We start from the raw sequence: 7232 nt of genomic DNA on the forward strand, positions 1-7232 counted from the left end.
ATTAAACTGGTGAAGAAGCTGTGCGGATATGCTATATCCAGCATTTGTGACCTTGATACAAAGGTATCCACGCAGATCCTAGCAGGGAAAGTGATGGGGAAGTGTCACGCCAATGAGGTTCCCATGCTTGTCGTCGCACTCGCAGCACAGTGCACTAAAGTAGTCTAGTTCAACTGGTCGGACTACCGCTACGAAGAGTTCCTCGCAAACTTCTGCGAAGCGCAGGAGCTTAAGATGATGTTCCACTACACGTGGATCTTGCTGTCAATTGTGCTGGTAGCATGGGAGCTGCTAGAGGATAGCCAGTTCCCTTTGGTCACGCCAGAGCTCCCAAAAGTAATGAGGTATGCTTCATTGTGGGTGACGAAGGATGCGTAGCAAGTCAAGGACAACAAGATCTTTTGGATCTTAATGGAGATGAAAATTTGGATGGCTATCAATTGCAAACTGTGATTGTCACCTACAATGTACGCCAACCTGTAGGGCTACGCCAAATTTAAAGCTGACTTCCATCAAGGTGGGGAAGGACCCTGCATAGAAATGGTACGACTTGGCTTATCTGGCAGTGGATGACACCATTGATGTGGTGCTTGATCAATAGTCAGCAGAGTGGCGCACTACCACAGACTTGGCGGTGGGTGGGAGCAAGTCCGTCGCGCAGAAGAAGAATGACGAGGCCAAGCCTAAGATGGCGCTTCTGGCTAAAAATAGGAAAAAGGAGGTTGCTAATAAGGCCCAGGCAGAGCACGAGGCCACACAGCAGACAGTGAAGTGGACAGGTGGGACAGAGCGGGGCTTTGAGAAAGACGCGAGGTCACCTTCGCCTGAGACAGAGGAGTAAATATAAAAACACGACGTGGAACCTAAGGAGATGTTCACCCACATCAAGCACCCAAGGGAGCTGGAGAAGGGAGGGCTCAGGAATAAGTCGAAGGTGACCAAGACCTCACTAGACCCCATCACATTAATAGAGGGTGACTTGCATGATATCAGTGACACAATAAGGGATGTCACCATGGAGGCCCTGCAACAATTTGAGAAGACGTAGCAGATCATCTTGCGGGATATTGTTTTGGATAATTTAGTACCTACGGATAAATACTAATTCCTTAGATAAGTAGTTGTATCTAGAACAACAATTTAAAGTGTTTTAGACTTTTCCTATAAGAAATAGATAATATGAGAAGATAGATGACCTACTTGTAGTTCCGCTTTCCTCTCGTCTCCCTTGTATCAATATTGTTGCTCCTTCCCGTACTTAATCCTCTTGATAAGTACTCTATAAACACAACAGAAAACAAAGAACCAATCAAATCACACAATCTATTGAATACAAGTGAAAGAAATCATATACAATTCATAAATATAAGTATTTCGAAACAATACAAACATATGGGAAAAATGTTCAAACACTTTATTAGATAGAAGAAGGAATTACAACCATTGGTGTCTGATTCAAAGCCATTCCTCCAACTTGGATCCCATCCACATCACATCGAAAGCATGACAAACTTGTAGCATTACAATACTTGCTTCAAAGCCAAATCCCATAGCAGGATTATCTCCTTATAATTCAACATAATCCAGCCCCTGATCACTTAGATTAGTGGTAAATTTATAGGAAGATGAAGGAGGTTTTGTCATAAATGGTGGCATTGAATGGCCTTCCATACTTAGAATTAGTTCCATGGAGGAAGGGATAAGAGGATAGGATGCACCTTAACTCATTCCTCATCCATTTTCGAGCTCATAGGAGTTGATAAGTGAGGGAACCTTCTAGATGACTCCAAAAGATAAGAATATTCCCCAAACCCTATGTGAATTTCACACAATCTCACCCAGCACAGTTGAAAGGAAGCCTAAGTTCTCTGTAGAGCACTCTGGTACTGGACTCAAGTCCTCTGCATCACACCTTCATAAGGGCTTACCTACGCTGGTCCCTCCAGAGGTTATTTCTGGATGTCTTCAAGTCATGAAACTATCTAGGAAGGAGGGATTCAAAGGGGTGACTTGTTTAGGGCATGAAGAAACTAAATTTAGGCCTCAATGAGCCCTAAAACACCGATCTGAATGTTGGGATTTGATGTGCCCAAATGGAACTGCAACAGCTGCCCCCTAAAGCATGAAATCAGAAAAATGCCAATGTCTAATGAAATTCTTTACGATGTGATAAGGAGGTATCGAAGTGGAAGGTGACCTACATCAATTATAATACATATATCATGATTTTTTATTTTTACATGAATCATTGAGGGAAGGCATACCCATGCTCAGCTTATAAAATTTTATTACATGTACATAGACATAGACCTATAATCAGAATTACCATCAATGTAAAGCCATTCTACATATGATTTAGGACTCCTGAAATCATGGCCTGGATGGATGAAACTAGATTCGGGGTCTTCTATCTTGTTCAATCGTTCACTCAAGTACGAGTATAACCATGTGAATATGTGATCTGAAGTTGAACATGGGAAGACACAGTCTGATTACCAGCCAATGATATACGTTGTTAACAAACACGAGAGAAATGACCGATAATGATAATGATCCTCAAGGTACTGCAGTACATCCTGCATGGTGTGAATGTATGATTTGATGTCAAACACCATACAATGTCTTTTGGTTGAAGGCCATTGATGTCAACCTATCGCCGGAAGTGAGAAACTTGGCATTGATGTATGCATGCCTCAAGGTACTGGTAAGGTGTTTCTAAGTAAACTTCTTAGATAATGTGTTGATGTCAAAAAGAAGGGACTCGTCGCAGGAGGGCCTTGATGTATCCCACATCAACAACACAAAACAAGTGTAATGATTTTGGAGACGAAATTTGACTGATGACAAAAGGTTTAGGAATGGCAGTCATGAAAATGAAGGTTTACGGGTAATGCAAAGGATGAATTTTACTGAATGAATTCTCGTGAACATATCGAAAACACTGAATGAATTGGTAGCATTGACCCAAAACTAAACTAATGGATGGTGTGATAGACCATAGGTATGATAACCATGAAGCAGGTAACCCAACCCAAATAGTTTGAATGAATTGGCAACAATGACCTAAAACAAAACTGATGGATGGTGTGATGGACCATAGGTATGATAACCGTGAAGTAGATAACCCAACCCAAATAGTCATGGAGATGAAGTGAAAGTGTCATGTTCAAGAGCGACCTGCTAGCATAAAGTGGTTTTCCCATTTTTCCCATTTTCCCAGTCATTGTTGACAGAAGTCAAGTAACTCTGCTCAGATTCATTGTTTCATTTTTTTAACTAGCCAGACACAAGACAAGGAACTATGCTCATATTCCTCATTTCATTTTTTAACGAGCTTGACACAAGACAAGGAATTGTGGTCATACCCTTTGTTTCATTTTTTTTTTAATGAGGTTGACACAAGACAAGGAACTATCCTCATATCCTTGGTTTCATTTTTTAACGAGGTTGACACAAGATAAGGAACTATCGTCATTTTCCTTGTTTCATTTTTTAATGATGTTGACACAAGACAAGGAACTACCCTCATATCCTTGCTTTCATTTTTTAACAAGGTTGACACAAGACAAGGAACTATCCCCATATTCCTTGTTTCATCTTGACACAAGACAAGGAACTATGCTCATATTCCTTGTTTCATTTTTTAACTAGGTTGACACAAGACAAAGAACTATCCTCATCGACCCTTGTTTCATTTTTTAACGAGGTTGACACAAGACCAAGAACTGTCCTCATATTCCTTGTTCCATTTTTTAACGAGCTTGACACAAGACAAGGAACCATGCTCATATTCCTTGTTTCATCTTTTAACGAGCTTGACACAAGACAAGGAATTATGCTCATATAGTTGGTTTCATTTTTTTAGTGAGGTTGACACAAGACAAGGAACTATCCTCATGGACCTATTTCAGTTTTAATGAGGTTGACAAAATAGAATAACTATCCTCATATTCCTTGTATCACAACTCGTAAGAGGTGATGAAGGAGAGATATGGTTCCAATGTCCCCAGTACATGATGTACAACATCACTGAATTGATTGTCAGTTGATGTAGGTATGGAATGGGTTTCCACATAATTAACCCGTGGCGAGGATGATACCATTGGTACAAAAGGACCATTTAGGGAAGATGGTTGACTGGAAGCCATATTTGGACTAGGAAATGAATGTTGGTCAATGGTGAAAATTCCGCTTTCAATGCGGGAAACACATCACTCAAAAGAGTGTTGAAACAATAGCTCCCATGCCATAAACATAATCACACCCAAGAAGTAAATTGTAATGTAAAGGGCCTAAGACTACCATCACATTCAAATAATGATTTTTCCTCCCAAAGTAATAGGCAATTGAGGAAGGATCCCTAATGGTTGATTGGTTCCTCTGTTAAAAGCCAACAAATTCTGGGTAACAAGCACAAGCAGCGATGAACCGAGCGCTTGCCAAGTAGTTGAGGAAAGGATACGCATAGATGCTAATAGTGCTAGGTAAAATCATATTACAAACTTGTACTATGATCTGGAAAGGCACATAAGAAGGAAGACAGAATCCTGCCAGTCGATTGCAATCAAAGGAAGTGACTACACTACTTGGAGGGGGTACCATAAAAACGATAGAATTAACCCATTGAGTTACTAGAAGGGGAGGATTTTCCTCATGTCTTAATGGAAAAAAAGGACTGCCCCCAAGCTCATTAGAATCTGAAGAAACAAAAAGAACTTGAGTGGTATCATATTCACTCTCTTTGGGAAAGGTACGATTAATTGAAGGTGAAATAGGGTCAACTGTGACCTCCACCTGTTGATTTCGGTCTGGTATAGACTCATAGGATTCACTTTCAGAGAGAATGGGTTTGATCGATGGTTGATTTGAGTCAGTCAACTCATCAACTAGTGAAGGATTAAGGGACAGTCTCCTGTAACCAGATGGAAGTCACTGCAGTGAAGCAGGACAGTTATCCAACACTTTTTTGGCTTCATCCAGATAGGGACAAAGGAGAATGGGGTGATTCCCTTCACATAAATTACAGGGAAACTTAAATTTACCTTTCTTTCCATGAAATTTACTACCACTAGTTGATGGTGTGTCACCAGCATGATCTCTAGAATTCGATGACACAAGATGATGTGAATGGGAAGACCATTCTTCTAATATCTGAGGAATATCAGGACAATTTCGAAGAAGATTTTCTCTCGTATAAATTTTTCATGGATATTGAACTTTGTGATGCTTGATAGATGGTTTCTCATTAGATGTTGCATTCAAAGCAATGGTTGCTTGGTTGCCCCTCTACTGTATTTGCTTCTTGTTCTTCTTCTTCTTCCCTTTACTCTTCTTCTTAGCCACCTGGTTACTAGTACCAATACTTTCACCAGGTGAAGAGGAAGAAGGGGAGGAAGAAACAACCGAGGAAGAAGGCAAAGGATCAACTTTAGGATCAATTGGAGTGTTATCAGGAAAACTAGTGTCTATGCAGAGCTACTAGTCCCACTAAGGCTGGTAGCTACCTTAGAAACAAACAAGCTAAAACTACTTTCATTTTCCTTTATGAGAAATAGATAAGAGGGGAATAAGGAGACCAACCTCTGTCTTGCGCTTGGTTCCTTGCTCGATTCCTCTCCCTTCTGATGGATCTCTGCTACTCACTTCCTTGTCTACCCAGCTTCACGGAGCACATGTAGAATGAAAGCAGCATATCACTATCCAAGAACATAGATCTATTATCATAAACAATATAGGACCAGATAAATATTAACCACACAAATGCACATAACATCAATGATACAAGAATGTGGAGGAAAACTTGAATAGCTTTATTGATAATCAAGAAAGAGAAAAGAGGATTACAACCAATTGTTCTGACCAAAAATCATCCTCTCAGCAAGAAAGCCTTTCTTCACCTCATGAAAAGATTAAATCACCCAACACTATGATATTGCACCAAGAAACCAGTAGCACTTCCTTACCAGATACAAAATTCCAGCCTCTGGATCTCTGGGATTAGGGATCGATATATAGATGTTTGTAAGGGGGGTGAGTCAGCTTTTGAGATTTGATTAGTGTCCTCTCTCTGATAGTTCTTTAATCCACTTGGAGATTGATGATCTCTTACTCATCCCTCGGCGAATGTAGAGAGGCAAGTGTCACAGGAGAAGTTTTTAGAAGATTGCTTGCTCCTCCACCTTGCAGATTGACCCTGCCATTTGTCCACTCTCGCTCATCTCACCCCATGGAAGGGCTTTCCAAGATGCATCGCACCTCCCGTGAGTATTTAGGTGGGATGCAGCGCACTTCGACCATGGAGCAGGTGAGATGGTCCAGTTTTGACCAGTTCTAAGTAGTTTTTCATGGAGAACTTCTGGGAGAAGATGTAATCAGTTGACCTTGTTCTTTTAGAGGTTGGAACAACACTTTTAGGGACATAAGAGCCCTTGGTTTATGGACATTTATGATTGGGGTTGCAGTGCCCAAAAATGTCTATAACAGTTGCCCCCTAAAGCATGAGGTCGTTAATCTGTTGATGTCGGGTGAAATGCTTTATCATGAGGATCTGAAGTTCTTTCAAGCTGGAAGGAAACCTGTAATAAGATACAATACAATACATTATCTTCATAATATTTTCATGATCTAGCAGAGGCAGGCATTCCCAAGCTCAGCTTTATAAATTCATTTTCATGTACATAAGACAGACAATCGTCTGAGTGTATACTCATGATCCTCGTAGAGCCATCATCCCTTAGATTGGATGATGATTTGTGCAATAATGATGTACATTTGATTTCTTTATTTTCCTGAATATATATCCAAGCCCTGATGGATGAAACTAGATCCGGGGTCTTCAATCTCGTTTGATCTTCACTCAAAGTACAATTCGATCCATGTGAGAGATTTCTAGAGTCGAACATGGAAAGACATCGCCTGATTACCAGCTAATGATGTAAGTTGTTAACAGGCGCGAGAGGAATCACCGATAATGATAATGACCCTCAAGGTACTGTAGTACAATTTACGTGGTGTGAATAAGGGACTTGGCATTGAACAACATGCAAAATCTTTTGGTTGAAGGCCATTGATGTAAACCTATCGCTGAAAGTGAGAAACTTGCCATTGAAGGCCTGGAAGCTTCAAAGTACTGAAAGGGTTGTTCCTAGATCGACTTCTTGAATAATGAGCTGATGTCGACAAGAAGCGATCTGTCATAGGAGGGCCTTAATGAATCCCACATCAATGACATG

The sequence above is a fragment of the Pinus tabuliformis genome, chromosome 4_2 (assembly GCF_031772625.1).
Source record: "Pinus tabuliformis cultivar Carrire ecotype Pingquan chromosome 4_2, CPIR1, whole genome shotgun sequence".
Taxonomy (NCBI): Eukaryota; Viridiplantae; Streptophyta; class Pinopsida; order Pinales; family Pinaceae; genus Pinus; species Pinus tabuliformis.